Raw genomic sequence first — 24,894 nt, 5'->3', positions numbered from 1 at the left:
AGCCGCTGGAGAGCGGCCGCTGCAGACGGGGACTCGCCTGGCCTGCTGCCCGCGGGGAGCCGGCCGACGGAGCCGTGAGCTCGGCCAGCGCTGCGCGCCGTCTTGGGCGATGCCGCGCTCGCGGCGGAGCGCCGTCGCTGCCGAGCCAGAGGTCCTGTTTCTCAGCGCCCTGCCCGTTCCTGCTGAAACACTGCACTGGTAACGGTGTGGTTTTTTTTTTCCTTTTTTTCCCACTTATCTTTTATGAATTGACTTTTTTAAGATGGTTGAGTTCGGTGGCCTTTAACTAATGCAAGGGACTGCTCCTTGTTTTCAGGGTGATAGTAAATAGGACTTGAAACGGTTACTGAATTGTCTGTAGTTCTGTGCACAGCGTTTTGTGAAATCCAAAATGAGTCCTGGTACTTTAATTAGGACAGAAATAAACTGAAGTGTTTTTAATGCAAATTGATATCGAGGCCTCAAAACGCTGGACAGAGCAGCTGTTAGACAGCGATGTGCCAAAATGCCTACATTTAATTTGGACAGTTGGTGAACTGTAGTATTTGCCAAATCATGAACAAGACAGGCACTTACTCCAATTATATGGTCTGATTTGCTACAGCAATCAGTTTGGGGTCAAAGAGCTGCTATGTAAATTGAAAGTAAAGTACTGTAGCTAACTGACTTAAACTGCAGTTTGTTCTGTTTCAGCTCCGCTTCAGCCTGTATTTATTGTTCAGCTCTGAAAGAAAAACGATGCAAAATGGTAATGCTGCTTGAGCAGGGTAGTTCCAGAAATGTTGCGACATGTTTATTCATGGCTTTCAGCCCAACAAATGTCATATAATTGAAACAGTTGATGGGTCACCAAATTTGTGTAAAGCATTGAGCCTTCATAGCAGCTCTTCTATAGAAACAGATCAGTGCAATTTACGGCGTAGAGCAATAGGGACAAAGGAAAGGCAATTACTTTGGGTAACCTAGCGTTCATATTTTATTAACTGATGCAGAGTAGTTAACAAATTACTGGATCCTTGCATTCCCACCCGAAGAACGGCAGGTCCTGCTGCGTTAGTGCTCTGCACTGGTCTCGGCAGGGCGGCACGGGCAGTCGCCTGAAAGGCAGGGTGCGCGGCCTGGAAGGAAGAGCAAGACGTTGGGGCGCTGCTCGAGCGTGAGCCTGCTGACGCTAGGCTTGTTGCACTGATAATAGGAACAACGTGAAGGAGCTCAGTGAGCAGTCCCTGGGAGTGCCAGAACAGCAGAAAATGATTTTAAGAAGTGCTGCTGACAGAAAAGGAAAAATGACTCCCACGCCGAGCATCCTTTGTAATTTATTCCGACATTGTAAAATCCAAAATTTTAAGCAGAAAGAAAAGCGTATGCTTTGTTTTCTTTGAAGCGCAGTTGCAAAGTACGAGCTTTCTTTACAGCGTTCATCCTAATGAATTACAAGCATGTTTTGCTTGTAAGCTGAAAATTGCTAAATAACCTAGCAGATAAAAGGTTTTCGTGTGTGTTTTTAATTTGGTACCACTGCCCACAGCATTGTAAAATGTTATTGTAATGGAGTGCTTTAACAGTGTGCTTCTATCGTTTGTAACTTCATTTAGAGATTTCTAAGACATCATTGTTAGTGGTAATATAGTCCCAGGGTGTGCAACGGCAGTCTCTCGAACAGCAGTCCATACACTGGTTTCCTCCGAAGCAGTGGTAATGGACTACATGGGATTTACTCCTGCGGTAACGTGACAGAAAATTTGTAAGACTTGTGAACGTTGCAAGCTTCCCTGTAAAATATGCTAAGAAAGTTAAGAATAAATCTTACTTTCTTGGGAGGGAAATCTTTAGTCAAACATTTGTCTAAAAATAGCAAGATGAATTTCTTAGTGTCACAGGAGGCTCTTGGGATTTTTGTTCATCTACAGCAAACATTCTTTGGGCATTTCTGAACTACTCGCACAAGATTTTTCGGGAAGGCATCAAAGATCTAAATAGTTTATTTTCAGCCTTGCTGGTGCAAAAATGGGGATAGATATAAAAAATAAAGTAAAACTCTGTGGCTAGATATCCAGCATCCCCAGCTGAGGGTGGATCTTGAGAAGAGCTGACTGTGGCTTAGTCCTTCCAAAGTGCTCAGCACGAAGCAGCCTGTGCTGTGGAAACCTCGGAGCAGGTTTTTCTAAGGAATAACTCTTCCACAGCCTTCCTTGAACTGCAAGTAGCACTTTTGGCCCTAAAATTCTGGGCATACTTGCTCTGCTTTCGCACTGAGTGTGGATAAGTTTCACAGTGGTTCTTGGGGGAAGAGAGGGCTTTCTGGAGTCCTCCGAGAGCTTTCCATGTTTTTGCTAGCTGCAGGGTCAGCCTTCGCAGCTGGGGTGACCGTTCTGGGGTGGAGGGTGAGCGGCTTTATCAGCGCCAGCCGTCAGACCCGGCTAGTCAGGAGTTCTTCAGGCTACTCTGTTTTTAATACTGCATCAAGAGATTGCAGTGAAGGTGTGTTAGGTGTCCTGACTTCCCGAAGCAGCTTACAGCTCTCTGCACCCCTTGTCCTCTTTTCTGTTTGCTACTACTGAGTGAGTACTGCACCGAGAATGGTATACCACAATCGTCATGAAAATGTTTCTCGGTGGCAAAATTAATACTGTGTTTTAATTGATGGCCTGAGACTGAGCCATCAATTTGTATCATGTCTGTGCATCCATGCCCAGAAAAACACACCAAGATTGGCAGGCAACGTGCAGCCCTGTCGCACGCGGATGTCCATGCTGTGGTGGTTACGCAGAGAACGTGTCCACGTGCTGGCCTGCTCAAGCTCTTCTCTGCCGGGGTAAAACGGACATAGCTGCGTAGGCCTGCCACCACCACGCGTGTGGTCCAAGTGATCTCTCGCTGCTCTCCTCTAGCTCTTTTCTTAGCTGAAACTGGCTTTGTTTTCTGACTTCTCCGCTTTTTTCCCTAGCTAGAGATTTATGTCAGTAGTTTCAGTTTCCCTGGGTCACCACCTGAACGGCACATGAGAATCCGGGCGTTTCCAAATCTCGGTCTTCCAGCAAGCTGGGCTAGCAGAGCCTTTCACGTTCCTGGGTTCAAAAGCTCAGAAGGTAAAGGTATGGATGCCATTGCACACAAGGTGTCTGCTACCAGAGCTGACGTGCAGTTGCTCCAGGAATGGCTAAATAATAATATTTAATGCTGTGATAGAAAAAAAGACTTCATCTGTAGCAGGTATGACTCAGCCTGGGATGAGAGTGGAGGATAAAGATAATGATTTATTCTTCTCCTAGATGAGGCAGGTAGCGTATGTACACAGCTGTAAGTTCAGTGATATGCTTTGGGAACAAAATCTGCCTAAATATAAATAATTAAATGGCTTGAATAAAGTGACTGCATTTTGAAAACCAGTGAAAAATTGTCCTCCTGCTTCTCCAGATATCCTTCATATTTGTGTTAGGTCTGAAACACCAAAAGTGATGACCTAGAACTTGAAAAATATACTAAGGCTTTCCCCCATACCTTTTGAGCTGTGCAGAAATGAACTCTTCAGTGCCTAGTTATAAAGCAGGTGGCTTGTCTCTGTGCCGTACCCTCGAAAGGTTGTTTTAGAAAAATGGGAAATGTTTTTCTCCCCTCTTCATGCCTTTGTAAATGGTCTTGTAATGAAGGGAAAACTGAACGACCATCTCTCTGGAACGTGAAACATTTCAGTGTTTTCATAAAATAATAATCCTCTTTAGGACCACCTGTCTGAACTGGTGGTCTATGGCCCTGCCAGTCCCAGTTATCCATCTGTGCTCAATGGCTTGTGCAAACTCAGCCCCAGCCCCAGCTTGCCCGGGGGAGCTCTGGCGGGACGGGGGTGACCATCTGAGGCCTTTCTGGTGTGGCACAGGGTGCTGACGGAGCCCAAGAGCTGCACTGGGTCGAAGGAGGCAATGCGTGGTGCCTGGGGGCACCTGGGCTCTCAGTGAGCCTGGTGTCGGCCACCCGCCTGCCCGCGGTGGGGTGCCACGTTGGGACTGCTGTGCAGGCTGTGCCTCGGAATATTACTGAGAAATATTTAGAAACGCTGTTTTTAATTAAAAATAAACAAAGAGGACGGCAGGAAGAGATACAAAATATAATGTCATCCCCCATTCAGGATTGCTGGCTTCTTTGGGGCAGATGGTGCTGCAGCTTCCTTGGGAAAAAAGTGCTTGGTGTCTGCAACGCACTGGTACTACAGCACAAGGTGGTCTGCGAACGTGAATTACTGAATTCAGTAGGATTTCCTGTAATTCTTGTAAGAGCTTTACTCGGTAAATAAAAGACTTTATTACTTAGAATGACGGCAAGGGCTGGTGAGAAGGTGGGAAGAGACTAGCTGTGGGTTGTTGATGTTAAAACACTAGTTCATTCCTGCTTTAATTATAACACAACCATGAAGGAATCCAAAATATCTTTCCGAGTACAAGTAGCATAATCACATTGACGTTTCCAACAACATGAAAATCAAGCATGTTATTGGACTAAAACAGGGATAGGTAGACTGGTAAAGGTTCGTGTAGATAACAGGCTGAAGGAGTAGGAGTGCGGTGGGGGTGCTCCCCGCCTTTCACGCAAGGCTGCGGAGCTGGGACGGTGCGAGCAGCTCCAGCAGCCCCACGTGTAGCTGGGAGAGGTCTTCTGCAGACGGGCTGGTCAGATGGCTGCCAACACCTGGGACTGAGAGAGCCGAGGTGCTGTCAGGACTGCTGCCTCGGGGTGGGCATGTTACGCTGTGCCTACTCAGGGTGCATAACGGCACGTTACTTTGTGGACACCGGATTTTGTGAGCTTCCTATGTGGAGCCTTGTCCGCACTTTTAATGGAAGGGATGCGAAGCGTATTGGGTCAGGAAGCACATGTCACTTTTAGGATTGCCTTGGCTTCCTGTGGTTGACCCTTGCATAGGCGGCTCACATTAAACTGGAGGTGCTCTTGCCAAGGAGTGCTGGTCATAGCCTGATTTTTCTCATGGTGTTTTGGTCTCATGGTACAATATGCTTTCCCATTGCAGATGAGCTCTGACAAGAGCATCCTTTGCTGAAAGCAGGTGCTAACAATGTGACAAGTGAGCTATGCTGCACAGTATTTAGTTGCAAGTTACCCAGGAATAAACCGTATTCAGAATCATTGCAAAGTCTGGCTAAGTCTTTGCAAATGCACACCAATAGCTTTTGCACATGGTCATGGATAGAAGCACTTACTTCAAAGACTAACAAGATGAAGACTTTCACTGGAGAGAAATAGAGTAGGATTTCACAGTCACTTGCTTTAGCAGTAATCGGCTATCATTTCTTTAACGCTCAAACTGCATCAAGCTTCCCTGGGACAAGCCACATAGCAAGTGATGCCTTAAAGTGATCATAGTTTCAGTAATGACTGTATGAAAATGCTATTTCCTTATTCAGCAGGCTTGCTCAGTTGAGCATTCTGGTTGTTTGGACTTAGTTCACAGTGAAAACCCTTTTGCTTTTTTTTTCCAGCGTTTTATTCTATAGGCCCTTCAGAGTATTTATAGAGACTTGCAGGTAGGGAGTTGCAGACCTACATTTTCCGGAGGAGCAGATGATCTTTTAGTGCTCCTGATGTCAACAGTCCAATTAGAAACATCATAAAGATTCTCATAAAAATCTTTGTGTTTATTTTCTCGGCGTTGTAGGTGACTGAGTTGACTAGTAACTCTTGAAGCGCAGGCATAATGGTTTGGTATTCGTGTTCAGCGTGTCTCCACGAGCTGCTAAGGAGGCTGAACTCTGGCAGCTTCTCACTGCGGTGAGATTTAACAGTTAATTTACCTGCTCCTTTGCTGTAGGAAAAACCATGATGCTTGCAGGCATTTTGGCTGATGTTACAAGACGTGACGGCGAGAAACTGCAAAGCTCCCGAGCTGCTACTCTGTGAACAAAGATCGGGTGTCTGGGTCCGGCGCGGGGCCCCGCGGGGGAGCGGGGGCGAGCGGCCTTGGGGTGCCTGGCAGCTCTTCGCCCACGACCTGCCAGCCTGGCGGCCCCGGCTCCATGCTGGGGGCGCTGAGCGGGATGTGGGGCTCATCCGCCTTTCCTTTCTAATCGGCGCTCGCTGCTTTTCCGGACAGCCGGAAAAAGACTACTGCTAAGGAGGAGTAAAAAGACCTTTCAGGTCTGCGGGCAGCAGATTTTCTTCCTGCCCTCGAATTCTTGCGCCTGGCATAAGGTGCAAGAAAGCCGGTGAAACGTCCTCCTGGGGCGCCGCGGGGCCAAGCGGGACTGGTGGTGCGATGCTGCCGGCCGGGGTCTTGCAGTGTTGGGTGACTACCGGAGACCCGTAGAGAAAGGACGGCTGAGCGGTACTGTGTGACGCGCAGCCGCGTAGCAGCGCCTGGTGGGACTAGTGCGAACAGGGCACTGGGCGTCTCCGTGCTGGAGGAAATTCCAACTTCCTGAGCGTTTCCTCGGCTAGAGGCAAGCGGAGGAGTCACCTCTCACGAAAGGCGGTCCCCTGACTGGCATCCGCGGACGCTGGCAGGTCTGCGGTGCGGAATGACACGTTAATTAAAGTACTCCCTGGAAGAAGTGAAAGAAGTATATTTAAACTTTGTTGACACTTGACATTTCTGCAAAGCGTTTCTTTTCAGTCGTTGTCAGAAGATTTTATGTGCACTGCTAAATTTTTCATTTCATCTTTAACATTAGGATGTCTAACGCAGCGTGCTTTATTACCGAGAATTTTTTTGTGGGTGAATGCTAATTGTAATCCAATGGACACCTGAACAGAGTCACCTTCTTTTACAAACTACTGAGGGTTTTAAAACTGAATTTCCAAAGTTGAAAGGAAATGGTTTCTATAAAAAAAACTGAGATAGGTGTAAATTCACTGCCTGCATTTTGAAGCATTTGTAAATCGGTTGGATGCATACAGCTGCTGCGTGGAAGTGAACACGATCTCTTCCTTGAGCAGGTGGAGAAGGGGTAGAGGCCTATAAAAGAGGATTTTTCTGTCCGTGCTGTGGATATCATGTTGCTGGGTTTCTTTACGCTTCACTGATTTCGCCTGTAGTTGCGGGGGGCTCTGCCTAGCAGGGTCTTTCTCTCATTGCTGTTTCATAGTGCAGCAGAGCAGGTACCGGTGTATTTACTAGAATCAGGTGATGCCACTAAAAAGAGCGCAGGAAGCAAAATATCACTTCAAAATACATTTATCTTTACTTTCTAAGGGACAGATTTTGTCCTAGGAGGTACGTTTTCCAATTGCTTCCGAAATCCAGAGCGTAGGCTGGCGTCCTGGCTAAGTCTTGCTGGTCACAAGCTGAGTGCTGTTGCTCCGCGCAGCCCCTTCAGGGGCTGTTGTACAGGTGCGATAACTTGCAGGCGAGCTGAGTATTTGGCCTCGGTGTATGCAGTGGTCTTGAAAGCATCTGTTGATGTAGTAGGAGAGTGCCCCCTGTCCCCCCTTGAAGCAATTATTGCATTAAATTAAAAAAATTGCCAGTGATACTGCGGACAGAAGTTCTTTACTGGTTCTAACGTGTTTGCGCTGTAGAGTCCTAGAGCAGTTTGAGCAGTTTGTATCTCACGGGGCTCTTCTGGTAACTAGCTTTCCTTGAAGTGAATTTGATCTACATGGTGCTCCTGACCGCGTTTTCAGGGCATCGTGCTTGACTCGTCCTGGGTCCGCTTGCAAGTTGTCCCAAAGGAAGGGAAGCGCCAGGGAAGGGGAATTTGCCTTGTAACAACCTGATCTGTGGATGGATGTCTTTAACTAGGATTGCTACTCCAGTGCTTTCAAAATCTCAACTTCCTATAATTAAGACACTCCAGGGGATCAGAGCAATTACTTTGTTGCCCTGTAATTAAAATGGCTTATATTACAAGCAATCCTTGCTGCATTAGTGGAAGGAGAAACAGAATGATGCATCATATCATCTCCTTAAATTACTTTGTTTTGTGTCTGTGTAACATATTAAATATTGTGCCATAAAATGTGTGGCTATAGAGAATTTCAATAGGCTTGACATCAAGGTAAGAGAAAAATAATATAAACATCCTAGTGTCTTACAACACGGCCCTTTGCAACAAGGGAACACTAAACCTAAAATGACTTTTTGCCGATAATTGTCTTTAAAGCAATACAGTCAAACCTCTGCAGACTTAAAACTGGCAGTTACGGGATTACTATCTCTACTAAATGTAAAATTCAATTCAGTACTCAATTGTTTAAAATTTAAAATCTGAACTTCCGTACACAATGAAAATTGGACTGATCCTGGTACTTATTAATCTGGATTTGTTTTTTTTAATCTAATTCAATAGAATTCGTAGGCATCGATACTGCTCCGGGATTTATTAAGGAGAGGACCTTGTGTTTTAATAAATAAACCATGAAGAGCTGCAACCTCAAGCAAATTGCGCAAGTTCAGTTGTGTAAATAAAGGAGAAATATCTGCATTACATGCGGACTTGGAAAGGTTGTTCCGCACCGGATTTTAGGTGTGAAGGTGCTCGTGGCGCGCACAGCGTTAGCGGGGCGCCTGCAGCCGGAGCGGGTCGTTCCTCCTCCTCCTCCTGTCGGAAGCGCAGGAGCGATACGCCGGCGCGCGGGGGGAATGAGAAACGACGGGTCTTCGAGGCGGTGCGGCGGCGGGGCCGTGGCTGCGGTTTGCAGCCGCCTTCGCGTACGGGCTGCCTCCGCGTGAGGCCGTTGGCCGCCCGTGGTGGTGCCTGGCGCGGAACGGCGCTCTGCAGCGCTGCTGGAGAAGGTGACCACCTCGCTGCGCGAGCGCGGAGCTGCCCTTGCCGGGCGCGGGCCGCGGCGGCTCGGCAGCCCTTCGGCCCCGGCCCCCCTCTGCCCTGCCCCTTCCCCGCCGGCCCCAGGGCTTGCTCGCGCTGTTGGAGAGGTGGTGGGAAGCCATCGGAAACGTTTCTCAGTGAGGACAGAGTAGTTCTGCACCAGCTATCGGAGATGGGCCCCTTTCTCTTGCCTTTCAGACCGTATATCTCTAAAGAGATTTTGTAGTAGCTAGGCATCTTCTGATGGAAAAAATCCCCTAAAATCTAACAGTACGTGTCGGGGTGTTTGCCTCTGACCCCTGCACTACAAAGAAGTCCTGATCTGCTTACAGAATCACAGAATCACAGAACGGTTGAGGTTGGAAGGGACCTCTGGAGATCATCTAGTCCAACCTCCCTGCTCAAGCAGGGTCACCTAGAGCATATTGCCCAGGATCACATCCAGATGGGTTTTGAATATCTCCAGCGAAGGAGACTCCACCACCTCTCTGGGCAACCTGTGCCAGTGCTCTGTCACCCTCACAGTCAAGAAGTTTTTTCTCAGGTTCAGGTGGACCTTCCTGTGGTTCAGTTTCTGCCCTCTGCCTCTTGTCCTGTTGCTGGGCACCACGGAGAAGAGGCTGGCCTCATCCTCTTGACACTCCCCCTTCACATACTTGTACACGTTGATGAGATCCCCTCTCAATCTTCTCTTCTCCAGGCTGAACAGGCCCAGCTCTTGCAGTCTTTCTTCCTAGGAGAGATGCTCCAGCCCTCTAATCATCTTATGTGATCTAATCATCTTATCTAATCATCTTATCTAATCAGCTTATGTGATCTCCTCTGGACATGTCAAGCGGAGAGCTCTTGGGCTTCAAAAGACGGACTGCTGCCTGTAACGGGAGAGCCAAGAAACCTTCCTCCCCTCAGCCTCCAACCAACGCCCAAATAATTTGGACATATGGGAAAATTCGTAGGATGGAGAGATACAGAGGAGCAGGTGGGTTCGGTCCATGTGGAGCCGCGGGGGTCTGATGCTTCGCCCCCAGCAGCGGCCGGCGTGGAGCCGCGGGAAGCGGAGGGGAAGGCCGGCAGGCGGCCCTGCGCAAGGCACGGTGGCTCTGTCTCTTCTCCTGCGTACGTCCCGCGTTTTTCCACTTCCTAGTGTCTCCGAGCGCACACCCGCTGTCTCCTCCAGACACGCGGCTAAGCGGGGCGTGGTGGAGGCAACCACGCGGTCTTCTCCTGACGTTCTGCCGGCGACTCTGTCGGATCCCCTCCCGGCAGCCATCGCGGATCCTGCCTGCCCAGCTGCTCCCGAAACCGGAACGGCAGTCCCTGCTCACCGGTTTCCTTCGCTTGCCCGTTAACGCTAGCCGCCCGTCTACCCTGCAGTCTGGGGAGGCTCCTTTCTCCAAGTCCGTGTGGTTACCTGATTCACTCCACCCACGCCTCAGCCCTTCCTCCACTTCAGGAGGAGTCTCTGAAAACAGCCCGTCAGAGCTGGGGGAATGGTATCTTCAGATCTATGGAAACAAAACAAAAAGAATCAGGAATTATTTGCTGCTTTTCTTGCTTTCGAAAGAAATTGAGCCCTGGGAAACGGGACCCCTGGACCCCTTATCAGGCTGCCAACTTCTGATCCGTTTGAAGTATAAGAAGAGAAAGCAGATATACTGGAAAAATTCCTAGTGTGACTGTGAGATGATTGTAGCTGGATGGCAAAGAGATCTCACCTCTAAATTTTGGTAGGCTGATGAAGATTTAATGAGTCAGCACAGCAGACCTCTCCTTCCCCGCCTCAGACAAAGTCTTTCTGTGATCTAACATGTTAAGCTCTAAATTATGGCTTGACAGGCAGTGATAATAAGGAATTACTTCTGACCATTTCAGTCATACAGGACACTGATTTATTGCCGGATTGTTGCTTCTCTGTTGTATTTTACATATCTGTGGGATGGAGAGCCTTCTTTCCCCAAGCTCAGGATTTGTAAAACAACAGGGGATTCCCCTGCGGGGGGTCTGGGAATGGGATTTTTCAGTCTTCAGTTCCCCTCATGCTCAGCTTTTCCTTTCATTGGCTTTTGGATTGCAAGGTGAAATAGGTACTTGCAGTGTTTGAGTAACTATGTCAAGCAGCGTTTGAGAGGATGCATCTCCTATAATACGGTACGTACAATGTGTATATCAAAGATTTGCCCTTTTTTGCTTTGGATTTGGTTTGTATTGGGTTATCACAGGATTTGCCATTAAAGAAACTTCCATTTGCACATTTGGACAAAAAGGTATTTTGAAAATCCCATTACTTGAATTTTCATAAAAGTTTAATATATGTTCCATTGAAAAAAATTTCCTAAACCTTGATAATGTTATCTTTGCATTTACTGTACTAAAATATTAATGAGATATTCCAAGATACTTTCAGAGATTTTCATGAAAATATTCATAAAAGATTAAAGAAAACATTTTAAAAAGTACCCATAATTCTAGTAAAAGTTCTCCTCCTTGCCGTGTTCGTGCAGACTTCAATGGAGAAAAAATGACACATCATACCAATACCCCACTGCATGTTAAAGAAGGCATTAAAGCATCCCAAAACTGCAAATGAACAATTGCATGAAATTAAACTTCCCACATCTAAGAAAAGTTCCATTAAAAACATAGAGTTTCCAAACATAAAACCATAGTTTTCATACTTACCACTGCCTAAAACTAAGCGTGGAATATTTCGCTTCAGACTCAAGAAAATCTCCCTGGAATTGTAATGAAGCATTCATAAAATATGTATGAAAAATATGCAGAAGCGTAAAGGAGACATAACCAAAAAAAAAAAAAAATCACTGAAATGTAAGATTTGAGTTTAAAAAGGATGTCTCCTCTTCTACAAAACAAAGATCCCTTTCGGCGGCTCCGGAATATCTGAACGTCTCTGGATGGCGCTTGATAGCTCTCGCCCGGCCGTGTTCCCCCGTCGCGCGGCGGGAGTCCAACGCTGGGTGGCAACAGCGCCGGCTCCTCGATCAACACCGCCGTCGTTTGGAAACGGCTTGGGCAAGAACCGGCGGGGCGCGCGGCGGCGGGCGACCTGGTGCCTCCAGCGGGGCCCTCGCCGAGCCGGAGGCAGGATTCGCTTCTCCTCGTTCTCCGGTCGCTCCCGTATCCGACATCGCACGCGACCTCTTCGTTTACCCCTTGGCAAGAAAGGCGACGTAGGGAGAACCGGCCACGTGGGAAGAACTGTACGTAACAGCATGGGAAATCATTTCCCAGTTAAATTTAATACAGTCTCATTGCTGCTCTCTTAAATCCTGCTATAAGCGTAATTCTCTGGCAGTAGCAGGAGCAAGTGTGATTCCTGTTGGTGCATCACGCCTCGGTCAGCCGCGAGCGGAGAGCTGCGTGCCCGGGCGCCCTCCTCCGCAGGGACCAGCCCGCGGACAGAAGTCCAAGGGGAGGTATTTTTCGGGTGTGTTCGTCTCCCTCGGCCCGTGGAAGTTTTAGAGGCTGTGTTAGCTCAGCCTTGCAGAGGGCTTTGGGATGAGCTTGGGCCCTGGGCAGAAAGCTGCTGAGTTCTCCGGCTTGGATGGCCAGGCTCACGCTAAGCAGAAGCGCTCTTGCACGTGTACAGATACCGGCTAGGTGCTTTCTCTTTGCTTATTTAAAAAGTCACCCTTTCCCCTTAAAAGAAATCACCTGAGGGTCCTGTGCGTGATGTTGCCCTGGTTATGAAGAGGTCTGGGATTTTACTGGATTGTTTTTTCAGCAGTTTTTCCAGTGTAAACGTCGCATTTATACTCTCGTGTCAGACACTGCGCGAAAGGAGTAATAATCACGTGCTAACACGTCTTTTGTTTCACAGCTTAGCATAGATCTTTATTAGAGTTTGCCGAGTGGCAAAATAACCTTTGGCATAGAGCACTTGGGCGGTGCTGTAAAAGGGTGCCCACCCGTAACGTTAGCGGGCGCGCGCCGTACGCGCAGGCTACGCAGCGGCCCTGCTTATTTATCATCGGCCCTAGCTTTGTGTTAGCGTATAAAGCCCGTCCGCAAGGGTGTGTTAATTTGTCGCGGTTCAGCGCTCTTGTGTCTGTCAAATGGAGCTTTCCAGCCTCGCTTGATGAATTAGCACAGCGCCGGCAGTCAGCGCTTGCTGAGAGCTCCAGGGTCGGAATATAAGTTGGTACGTTTATGAAAGGAAATAACAAACTCAGTTTTTGCTTTTAAATCGTTTCGTTCTCTGCCTGCAGAATGTTTCGTTGGCTCTGCACATTATTTCATGAATTCCCTCAAAATGTTCATAATCCGTTCATTAAGATTTCCTTTGGTGCTTAGGATAAAGTCTAGCAAACTCCAGAGGAGAAGGGTGGGAATTTTCCTTTAGAGAAATGGGTGTATCAGTGTAGATTTCCATTTTTTCATAACTGCTCTGGGCTGCGGGTCAGTAACCCCGTAAACTCCTTGGCCGTGCGAAGTCATTGCTTGCCGCTTGCAGAGATGCCTGGGCTTTAGCGGGCGTTGTGAGTTTTGTCTGATTTGTTCCCGCCTGGCAACTCCTGGCAGAGCGTGGCTCACGACCACGCTATCGGTTCCTCCCTGGACCCTAGCACCGCTGTTTCCAGCCGCTGCTAAGCGGTACCCTTCTCATTAGCTATCAAATACAGTGTAGGTCTGTTTTTGCTGATGTCCTTAGAGGTGTAATTGTGTTTCCAGTTCAGAAAAAAATAAAAGATTCCTCTAATGCTAGATGTACTTAATTACAGAAAAGCTGTTCGGCGTGTTGGCAGCTCCGGAGACTTCAAGGATTGTTCTTCAAGGAGAGACTTGAAGAATTTGAGACTTCAAGGATTGTTGGAAAGTAGCTCTGCCGAGAAGGGCCTGGGAGTGCTGGTGGACAACAAGTTAAGCATGAGCCAGCAGTGTGCCCTTGTGGCCAAGAAGGCCAATGGTCTCCTGGGGTGCATTAGGCAGAGTGTTGCCAGCAGGTCGAGAGAGGTGATCCTGCCCCTCTACTCAGCCCTGGGGAGGCCTCACCTGGAGTACTGTGTCCAGTTCTGGGCTCCCCAGGACAAGAGAGACATGGCACTCCTGGAGAGAGTCCAGCGGAGGGCTACCAAGATGATTAGAGGGCTGGAGCACCTATGAAGAAAGACTGCAAGAGCTGGGCCTGTTCAGCCTGGAGAAGAGAAGATTGAGAGGGGATCTCATCAATGTGTACAAGTATCTGAAGGGGGAGTGTCAAGAGGATGAGGCCAGCCTCTTCTCCGTGGTGCCCAGCAACAGGACAAGAAGCAATGGGCACAAACTGAACCACAGGAAGTTCCATCTGAACCTGAGAAAAAACTTCTTGGCTGTGAGGGTGACAGAGCACTGGCACAGGTTGCCCAGAGAGGTGGTGGAGTCTCCTTCGCTGGAGATATTCAAAACCCGTCTGGATGTGATCCTGGGCAATATGCTCTAGGTGACCCTGCTTGAGCAGGGGGGTTGGACTAGATGATCTCCAGAGGTCCCTTCCAACCTCAACCGTTCTGTGATTCTGTGATTCTGCGATTCTTCCTGTATCGCTTCGAGAGGCAGCAGATGTAACCTGCGGTGCGTCTTCCGTAAAGCGTCGCTCCTGGAAAGAGCGGAGGCAGAGCGGAGCGGCGGTGATTACTGCGGCGCCCCTCTCGCTCGAGAGCGACGCTCGGGGACGTCTGCCCGTTACGTTTCGGTAAATGCAGGTGCGGACGGCCTGGCTGCGGGCGCTGGGGCAGGTTGTCGGGCCGGCCGGAGGGAGGCTGGGATGTGCCGAATGCCGCTGCGCCTCCGCCCTGCGCCTCCCCGCCGGCCCTGGAGAGGGGAAAATCGGGGCTCTCCATCGCGCGCTCGCCTCTCCTGGGCTGTGCCGGCCCCAGCTGATGTTTTTCCAAGCTGGGAGGCTTTTCTAACTTCTTACTCGTCCTTTTAAAGGACCTGATGTAAGTTGGAGGCTAATCGCGAGCGCCCCTCTGAAGGCCCGCAAAGGGAGCGTGTGAAAGGCTTTTCTCCTCGATGTCCCTGAAGTGGAGGAGAACTTTTTGCATTGAAAGTGAGGTTTTAGCAAAACATAGACTTAGAGCGCGTCAAGTTCTCGCTTGGTGTAAATGAGCATAGCACAGAGAGAATCCAAAAGATTTAGGAAAGGAAAGAGCTTAAGAGTAAACGTCATAGGAGAAGGCAGATTCGCTAGTAGGGCCAGTGAGAGGTGAACTACCCTCATCAGTAGCATTTTGCAGGACAGATTTGTGTGGGTTCATTCACCCTTTCTCTGTCCTTGTGGGCAAATATACGCTCCATTTCTTAATTTCAGAGTTTTTCTAACGCTGATGGGCTTCCTGTTTTTCTAAAGACAAAAAATGATTCTTGTTTTTCTGAGTACTTTATTGCTGTCAAGGTGCTGTTCAAGTCTCTTAATTTGCACTTCACAGATACTAAACCCGAAGCTCCTGCCCCTGGCGAGCACCCTATTTTGTGCGGCGCGACGCTCGGTCTCGGAGCCCGAGGCTGCCGATGCTTTTTTGCACCTTCGTCTTTGCAGGGAAGAAAGTAACCGACGTTGTTGCCTGAGTGCTGGGAAGCAGCAGGTCACTATTGTCTTTCCTGAATTATTTACTGATCTAATTTGGAGGAGATAACAGACCACTTGCTGGTGTACTCTTCTGGAAAAGTAACTTTGGACTGTGGGGTTATTCATTTAAGATTTGATGAGCTAAGCTCGGGAGTCCCCGCAGCCCTTCGCCCTTCCGGGTGCTCTTTCAGTTCGTTAGCTACAAACACTTCTCCTTAGCCACCCAGCCTGCAGGACCGGGGGAGCCGTCCGTTCCAGGGCGATGGCTTTCGCTGTCTTGTGGGTGACCTGCACCTGTTTCTCGCCGAACTGATCCGACAGCAGTCTCGGCGGAGGCGGTCGGAGGCGCAGCAGGCACCCGCCGCTGTGCCCGGGGAGCCGCTGCCAGCCCGTGCCGGGGGCCGAGGGCGGCACAGCGGTGCTTCGCTGCTGCCTGCCCGCTGCTACCACCGCTGCCGAGCAATTTAGACTGTTCTAAGACAAACAAAGCAAGTCTCGTAATTCGTTGTTGCAACGTGAAGTATTTAGACGCTGATAATATATTGCATAATCCTCCTTGAACAATTGGTGGTGCCGGGCTTGGATAGAAAGTGTCGCCTGAAACAGCAGACGGCTGAGAGAGGGTAAAGGTGGCATCGTAAAATGAAGGATGTAGCAGTCTGGCAGAAAACACCAAAACCTGCTGTGTGCCGCCTGGTCTTACATAGCTTGTATTCACGGTGTGGAAGAGGGAATAAAAAGCACCCAACTAAGTTAACACTCTGCTTAATGTTGCTAAATAAGAAGCAACTACACAGTATTTCAGTGCAGGTAATGAAATAAAAAGAGACAGGGTTTCGCAAAATAGAAGTATAAACCAAGGAGGAAAATAAATTGGGTGGTGAAAATAGAGAACATTTGATAGGAAAGAAAGACTGTGGAAAGCAGCAGTGCCAGAAAGCAGCGTGCAGGAAGGGGCATAGGAGACCGTGACTTAGATGTGAGTTTGCAATGTGAAATGGCAGCAAAACAGGTCGATGCTACAGCTGTAGGCAGCTGGTAGTCCCTTTCTCTGCCGCTCTGGTGGAAGCGCTCTTGAAATACAGAGTTCAGTGCCGGACGCCTTATTACAGGAAAAATACTGACAATGTGGATTTGGTGGAAGGAAACATAAAATGATCTGTTGGCTAAGAGGTGGGTTTCTGTGGAAAGATTAAAAGTGGCCGAATAACAGCAAAGAGGTGAGGGGCATGCGGGCACTTTGTTTGAAGGAGAGGCAGGAGCGGCGCTTTCCGCCGCGGTCACTGCGAGCTGCTGCCTCGCACGGATCCCCTCTGCCCGCTCCATCCCGCGCTGCGCTGGGCTCCGCCGGCGCGCCGTGTCCTCATTTTCACTGACAGCATCATAATTTGCACATGGTTCTTCCCAGCTCAATGTCATCCACAAATTTGGAAAAAAGTACAGGTCTTAATCCACTTCCGCCCTCACCTTGGACAGTTAATCTAGACTGTTTCCCTGGCCTGTTTCGGAGAAGCGAGGCAGCCTCACAAATCTTTCCAAAGTCAATTTATGACATCTCCTTGTCTCTTCCCTGTCTACAAGGTCTTTTATGCTGTCATGGGAGAAAATGAGGTTTCTTTAATGGAATTTATTCCTGACAAATGTGCTTTGGTTGTTTCTCATTTCCTGGCTGTGGTGGTGGTGGCTGGAAATGGTTTGCTGCGTTGTTTGTTCCAGTGTTTGGGAAAGAGTCGAAGTTAAGCTGCCTCGTCTGAAGAATACGAAGCAAGAATTGCATGCTGTTAAATGTAAAATTGAATCACACACCTAATATCTCATTTTAGGGGCTCTGTCTGCTAAAAGCACAGCTCGCCAGCTGGCTATAGTCTGCCCCGTGAACAGGGTGCGAGGGAAGAAGTCCTCGCCCAGGACACACGCGCGCGGGTTCTGGGTCGCTGTTGCCTTCACGTCGTAGATCCCTCTCCTGGCGGCCCATGGAGAGAGGGGCTGTAACAACGGACACATGAAGGAGGAGGAGCAGGGGGGCACAGCAGTTTAAAATCCTCCTGAAAGATTTAGAGTGAAAGGGGCATGACTGCATGTAATGGGATGAGGAAAGGAAGGTTTAGGCAAAAGGCACACTTCTGTCGAATAGGGCCTCGGGAAGACTTTATTTGAAACTGGCCTGGAAAATAGCAGAGACAAACACTACGGGAGAATACCTGCCCAACAATGCAGTAAGCTTCCTGTTCCAATTAGATTAAAAATAAGAGTGGTTTCTGCCATTGTATCAATAAACACAGAGTAATTGGGAATATATAGTAGAGCAACAAAATAGCAAGGGCCACAGGTGAAAAATGTTTATTGCCTTTGAGTTTCTCTTCTGTGTTGTTCTTATTGCTTAATTAAAATACTGATAGCCCTTATGAGATATTGTTTATTTTTTTTCTGCAGTCAGCATTATAATAGTCTACCCACACACAGGTAAACTGACTGCTATGCTCTGCATTGAGTTGTTTTTTTTTTTTCCTTTGGGAAAGAGAGGTACAATTTTGTTGTGCAGCATTGTAGAATAATGTGTTTAACACAGAAATTCCAATCAATGTAATATAGATTTTATGTTCTTCTCTTGATCTGTATTTCTTACCTGTAATACACAGACATAGCATTGGCTCTTACTTTGCTGCAAACATGAGGTTTGAAATTTGCAGAGCTATGTAGCATTCATGCCTGCCTGTGAATTGCTGGTTACTGTTAAAAGTATGTTCACGGCAAAACATTTCTCTTTTTTTCCTTTTTTTGAAGTGTTTTTCTAAAGCTATCAGAAACCATTAATGCCTGCTATTGTGTGATAATGTTGGAAATGGCACTTTATGGTGACTGTCCTCTTAAAGATACTGTGGTGTGTCTGTCTTTGTGCTTTTATTTTGATTTTAGCCAAGTGTATTTCTTATAAATGCTTCTAAATGCTGGTGGCTGTTGTGTGGACTGATGCCCTGAATCATCTCAGATGTTGAGTTGAAAGTTAAGAGATGCCACCTTTAAGATGTTTGAGGGTGGGGAAATGAAGTCTCACAGTAAAGGGAGAACTGGGGAGAGCAGGGCAGCACGGGGAAGCCTGGAGCAGGGCAGCGAGGTTGGGTGCCTGAAGCGAGGTGCTTGACCTGGAGCCCTTCGCAGCCGGTGGAGCAGCCAGTGGGAGGGCTGGCGAGGCCGAGCTGGGGACGGCTGCCAGTGCTTGGGAAGCAGCTGTAAAACCGATGAAGCTGTTGCCTGATCTGTTCCTGTTTTGATGCTGGCTGAAGGGAAGGGACGGGATTTGGAGGAGAGCATCGTGCTGTGCGGGTAGAGGAAGAACAGTGAAGGCTTTTCCGAGATTGAGGTCAAGCTCTGCCTAGACTACGGGGTCTTGCAGAAGTTACCACGTTTGTCTAGGAGATTCATTTCTAGGGGTTACTCTGCTCGTGAGAGTCCCAGAGAAGTGCAGCTGAATTTGGGACCCTCTCTGCTTGTCTCTCTGCTGGTACGGAAAAAGCTGTCCAACAGCTTGGCGGTTGTGGTTGCCTCTTTTTGACTTCTCTGCTTTTGACTTCTCTCCTTTTGATAAAAATGACAACCTTGGATATGATAAAGGGAATGAAGCTTCAGAAATTGGTGGCATTTCCCAGAAAAATGGTAATACATGCCGTGAAAGCCCTGAGCAGCGCCAAGGTTGTGTGCAGTGACACGTCAGCCTTGCGTATGCCCGACTTCCCAGCGTCTCCCCTGGGGGACACTGGCAGAAACAACCTGAACTACCATTGCCACCATGCCCTGGAGCAGTTTGGGGTTTTGGATTTAAAGCAGACCCGTCTTTCCTCATGTGATTTATCAAGTTCACAGCACAAAGGCAGGGATGAAGGGGTATGCAACTGCTAATATTTCCCTACTTGATATGAATATTGGAAATATCTTTTGCAGCCTGCTTTTAGATTCAAATGCATGAAAAGGCATGGTCATCTCAGTGTTGCCCAGTGAGATTTCTGATAGCACTTGCTATATGTATTTTTAGGTGATAGCATAGCAGTTTATTAAGCACTTGCTGGAAAGAAAAAGGAAAACATGGTATTATTTTACGGGCTTCTGTCAGGTTTACTGATGTAAACCTGAACCTCTGCTGCACAACCTGCTTTACATAATGCCTACAAATAATTGCTGGTGAAGGTCACATTTGTTAATTCTGTTGAAGTTTGGCTGCTGGTGGTTTGAGGCTCCACACGGTGTGTGCCTTACTGGCTGCTTACTGGGGTGTTCGACTGCACGTGCCCAAGTTCGGTGCTTCAGAGCTTGGAAGGTTTGTAAATTCACAAGGCTAACAGAAATTGAAAAAAAAGGTATTGTAACTATAGTGTGGGAGGTCTTTGCTGGAAAACAGGCACTAGGCATAATATCTGCTGCTGAGGCCTGTTAATTTGTTTTCCCTTTCATTTACGTTGGTAGTGTGTAGTTTTTGGAAAGAGCTGCGGTTGTTGGTTGTGATCCCCGCACGCGGCTGCACGCACACCTGAAGCGCTGAGGTTGTGCGTGCTTCCCCAGGCTAGTGAGCGTGTTTCTGGTTAAATTTGTTACTTTTATGCTATATCTGCCTAATCTGACCTGCTTGAAGACACAAAAGATCAGTTTATTATTGCTTGATGATTTCAGCAAATTTTCTACAGCTGATAAAATCGCCTTTATAAAGTTGATGCAATGTTTAAGACACAAACATTAATGACTGAAGATCGCATCTTTGAGGAATGCATGTATAATTTTATTTGGATGGGATGTTTGCTGTTGATTTTTAAGAGTTTTCTATGCAAGGGGTCGAAGATATAAATCTAGTTTCTAGTAATATAGTCGATTGCTTAGCCATATAGTACATAGTGAAAAGTGAAATAATACTGGTAAAAATGTTGATTTTTTGAAAATATTTGCAAAATCTGGTTTTACCCAACCTTAACGTGAAGCAAAACCATAGAAATAAAGCTCCTAACAAGCTGAAGCTGGCTGCGTTACTGAAGGATTGTTAGGGAGATGGTGAAATTCATTTCAAATTGCTGTATAATCCAAGATACCAAAAGTCAATATACTTAAGGATTAGTAGAATTTGCTTTTGTCTTTCTATAAAGAAGAAAAAGAGGCTACTCAAATCAGTAGTGTGCTAGTGTTATGCACATGCACAGAAAGGTTATGAAAATATGGCACAATCTCCTCAATTCTGTGATTTAATTGAGATGTGTGCCGGAGGAGAAGAAGGAAAAGGGATGCTAGCTATAGTTTTCATTGATCAACTTGGGTTCCAGTTTTTGATGGTGCAAAACAACGGTTGTAGTAAGTGCCTACTTAACAGCATAAAATGTGAATAGATGAGTACTTAAAATCAGTGTGGAGGGACATGGGAGGACCTCACTTTTACTGCAGAAAGTCACATGCATTCATGAGAGGATTAAAAAAAACTGAATTTGAAGAAATCTGTAGAAATGATGGATTAGGGAATTGCTGGTTTTCTCAGGGCAACATTTTGCGAAGATCGGCTCCAAGGGTAAATGGCCAAGCTAATGTGTAACTTGCACTTGGCAGGTGGTTGACAGAGAACGGAGACAGTACGGAGGCCAGGAACCCGACGGGCAAGGACTGCGTGTTCACTGCTTCAGGTATTGTGGTGACAAGAAGAGGGATTTAGGAGCTATGGGGCAAAAGCTACATCAAAAATTAGAAACTGTGCTATACTCTTACTGTGTAAGATAGTATTTTATAGCGCTCGAGTGCGTTACCCCTTCTGCACGGCATCGTTATTCTGTAGGATGTCCCAAAGGGTAAAGCAAGAATCAGAGGAGGTTTTAAGACTACTCCTTTAATGACACCAAAATAAGAAACAGAGAAAACTTCCAAGGGGATTAAATATTTGTAACTACTTCTGACTTAAATGAGGCTTAGATTCTTAATATGTCTCAGGGTTAACTCTGACAGAATATTAGTTGAGCAGTGTAATTGGAAGAGCCTCAAACTTTACAAAGATACATTGGGAGTGCACTCTAATCTTACAGCATTTTAGTAAAATGCTCTTGAGAGGTGTCTTGAGGTGTCTTGATATCTCTATCACCAGTATTTGTAGAAGATTAAAAAAAATAAATCGGCATACTTTAAATCAGATTCTCAGGTAACACAATAATCCTAGTGTGTCTGTGGCCTTTCTTGCTGTGAAAAGTAGTCCTTTTGCCCTGTGTGATTCATAATGAATTTTCAATAGAAAATATGTGGCAAGGCAAGTTTTTGGCTGTTCTGATTCCTTTCTCAGCTGAGCGGCTTGCCGAATTTTGCAGCCTTTTCAAAGAAATCTGCCTCGCTGTTAAGTGATTCTTTGCTGCCTTTGAATGGGGATGCAACTATAACTATTTTTGCTGTTTTTTTTAAACAAAGCTAAAGAAAATCATTGTCTGTTCAGAATAGGAAAAGTTCACGTTCGTCGTCGCTGGAGCACGCCGTTGGGCTTCCGCGTGCGTTGGATTCTTGCCCTGCCAACGTGGCCTTGGAGAGCCCGGAGGCTTTGGCACCAGGAGCAGGCGGCGGCGCAGGGTCTCGCTCGGGGCGCCCGCCCTCAGCTGGGCCACCCTCGCTTAGGGCTCGGGGCTGCACAGCCCTGGTGGGCGCCCTGCATCGCGTGGGGGTTTCACGCAGTTGGGTGGCTCCTGGCTCCGTAGGGAAGGACCTCCCTGGGCCGTGGCTGGACTGTCCCGTGGATTCAGGGAGCAGAAGGGAGACACAGGTGATGCTGTTATTGTTGATTTTCTCTGTTAATAAAAAAAAAAAAAAAGCTAAATGAGTCGTTCTTTTCTGGCAACTGCTTTTTATAGTTAAAATAATCATTTTCCACTATCAATAGCGTGTTGCCAATTTGAGCTGTTGAGAGCTGGTCTAACAATAATGTGCTAATTACTCTTACTGCTGCAGGATCTTGGATAGATGCTGAAGAGTTTGCAGGTAATTAGTATTTAACCAATTAAACTTGTTGCAAGTTCATGAACACAGCACTTAGATGCTTTTCCCTGGTAAATTCAGAGTGAATGCAGTAATTTAGCAGCATTTCTAGAAATAAGCAGAAGAGCCAGTTAAGGGGATTTTTTTTTTTTTTAATTTTAACAGCAGCTCAGGGATTTCACCTTTCCCTCCCAGCTGTCTCCCAAGCTATCTCCAATTTCTCATTAGACATATTACTGTCATTAGATCATAGCTCTTACCTCAAGTAACCCCACAGTATTTGTTTCCATGTATTCTTAATGTGGAAAAGTAGAAATGCTAGTCTGTGAATCATAGTAAAGGTCAATATGGTTTTCTTTCCCTTCTTCTTGCAGAACGTGGTCATGTCTCTATTCTCAGCGTTGCTGCGGCACCTGGTGTTAATTCCCACACCATAAATTTTAGAGTCCTTACCCATTTTCTTTTTCCGTAAAGTTAACAAATAGTTCTTAAGCGCATGAGAAAGAACCTTGCTGGCTGAACAGTCCTTCCTGTGTTTCTGAAGGCAGAGCTCTTGTATGATAAGAGATCTAAAATCGGTTAACATTTGTGTTGATTACTATCAACACATTTGTGTTAACATACTACTAAGCTGCTGCATGTATTGCCTGAAGCTCTAAGTGAGTGTTAGCCTTTCTCACGTGCAATCATCTCTTGCAAGTGACACGGTTGCTAACTATAAGGATTACCTAGACTGTCTCTTTTTGAGATGCTTTTGGTGATGGTATGATAATTCAAACAATACTTGGAGCCCTTGGCTTTCTTCAGTTCTTTTTAGCTGAATTTTTCACATAATGGAAGCAGGGCGAGAGCAAGTAGTCTGGTGGTGGATGAAGATTAGCGTCAGCTGTGCGCATGAATTCTCTAAGACAGCATTGATTTTGAGTATTGACTATTGAGCCCGTGCCTAGTCAAGTGCATCAAGCGGTTTGTTTTAATAGAGCTTATTCTGTCTTTTCTCCTTTTAGCCTGCATATGAAGCAATCAAGTGTTTTTAATTGTGGTTCCAACATTGTTTGAAAGACATATTAAAAGTGAGCGTAAATACAAATATACGCTTTGGACTTTCTTGAAAAATATAGTACTTCTAAGTTCACTGGAGCCTGAATGAGACTGGGGATGGACAGAGATTGGATTTTCTGGACTCATCTTTATTTCAACCTTAAGGAGAATCTGGATGATTGGAGGAAGTATTTAAAATGTGGCTACGCAGATGCCTGCCCCAGAGATGGCTTTGGTTGGCCTGAAGCTCCCTTCCAAAGCCGTGTGGTATCAGTTAAGCAGCACGTAATGAGAGGTAATATCATTATGATGACTTTAGCCACTGATTGGAGCAGTGGGCACAGATCTGTGGAGTGAGGCAGTTGATGCCAGGAACCAACTATCAGTGTTATGGGCCGTTCAACAGTTCATTTATTTCACCCCTGCTGCGCTCTGGTCCTGTGGACTGAGTATGCTTTAGCTGTTGGAGTATATGATGTAAATCTGTGTTCAGACCGAAGTTCAAATCCCAGGAATGCTTTTGAAGTGAATCCTGCGCTGCAGTTTGCACGGCAGAGCAGTCGACGTGCGTGACCTAGATTCCTGCTAGATGGAGTTGAACTGAAAGGTGCTTGCTGGGAGCATCCTGCGTGTGCTCCAGTTGCCAGGAAGCATCTGGCCCCAGAAGCCTGCCCGTCAGGCTGGGCCCCGTGGCCTGGCTCCTGCTGCTCCATGTTACCTGCCGCTGTGGACGTCGCTGCTGACTCTAGCCCTGGAGGGCCTCGCTGCTGTAGTTGCATCTGAAAGGAATCCAGCCTGGGTGCTTCGAGGTTGCTTCTTGGTGTGAACCCCAGAAAAGTGAGTTTTGGGGGTACGACTGGGATACTTGGCTCAAAAGCATGAAGATGCACCTATGTCCTCTCTGTCCAAAAGTAGGTTACGGTTGTTCATACTGCGGAAACTGCGCTTTGCAAATATTTGCAGCCTTGAAATGGTGCAGTACAGAGCTAATTGATCGATATGGTCGTATGACAAGAATTCTTTAGATATTGACTTCTCATTGCATCTAATGAACTATTAAAGATTGTTAAATATGGTCAGGCGCTAGCTAAATACTGATTACTCAAGTCGAAAGTTTAATTTGTAAATTTGTCAACCCATCATTTTGGTTATCTTCAAGACAATCTGTCTGTTTAGGATTTCACCTGAGAGTGTTTGATATTGCATGTTATTACTGATACGCTAGTTTAGTAATAGCACTTTAGAGCCAGCTAGAAATTACACGTTCTTGTCCCATGAGTCATATGGTCCAAATTAGACTTGACAGACTAAGAGAGCTGAGGAAGCGCTATGGTGAGGGCAAGAGTCAGCGCTGCGGTGGAGATTTTAAAGCCACCTGTGACCTTTGAAACCTTCCACTTGGGCTGCTGCTGGACAACCTGAAGTAACGGTGCTTTTGAGTCCGTATACACGAGCCTAGGGAAGACTGTATTGGGCATATTGTTGCAAATCTAAACGTTTATAAATAACATACAACAGAATAAATGGCCAGTGAGAAAT

Source organism: Struthio camelus, chromosome 7 (genome assembly GCF_040807025.1).
Source record: "Struthio camelus isolate bStrCam1 chromosome 7, bStrCam1.hap1, whole genome shotgun sequence".
Classification (NCBI taxonomy): Eukaryota; Metazoa; Chordata; class Aves; order Struthioniformes; family Struthionidae; genus Struthio; species Struthio camelus.
This window is presented reverse-complemented; position numbering follows the sequence as displayed.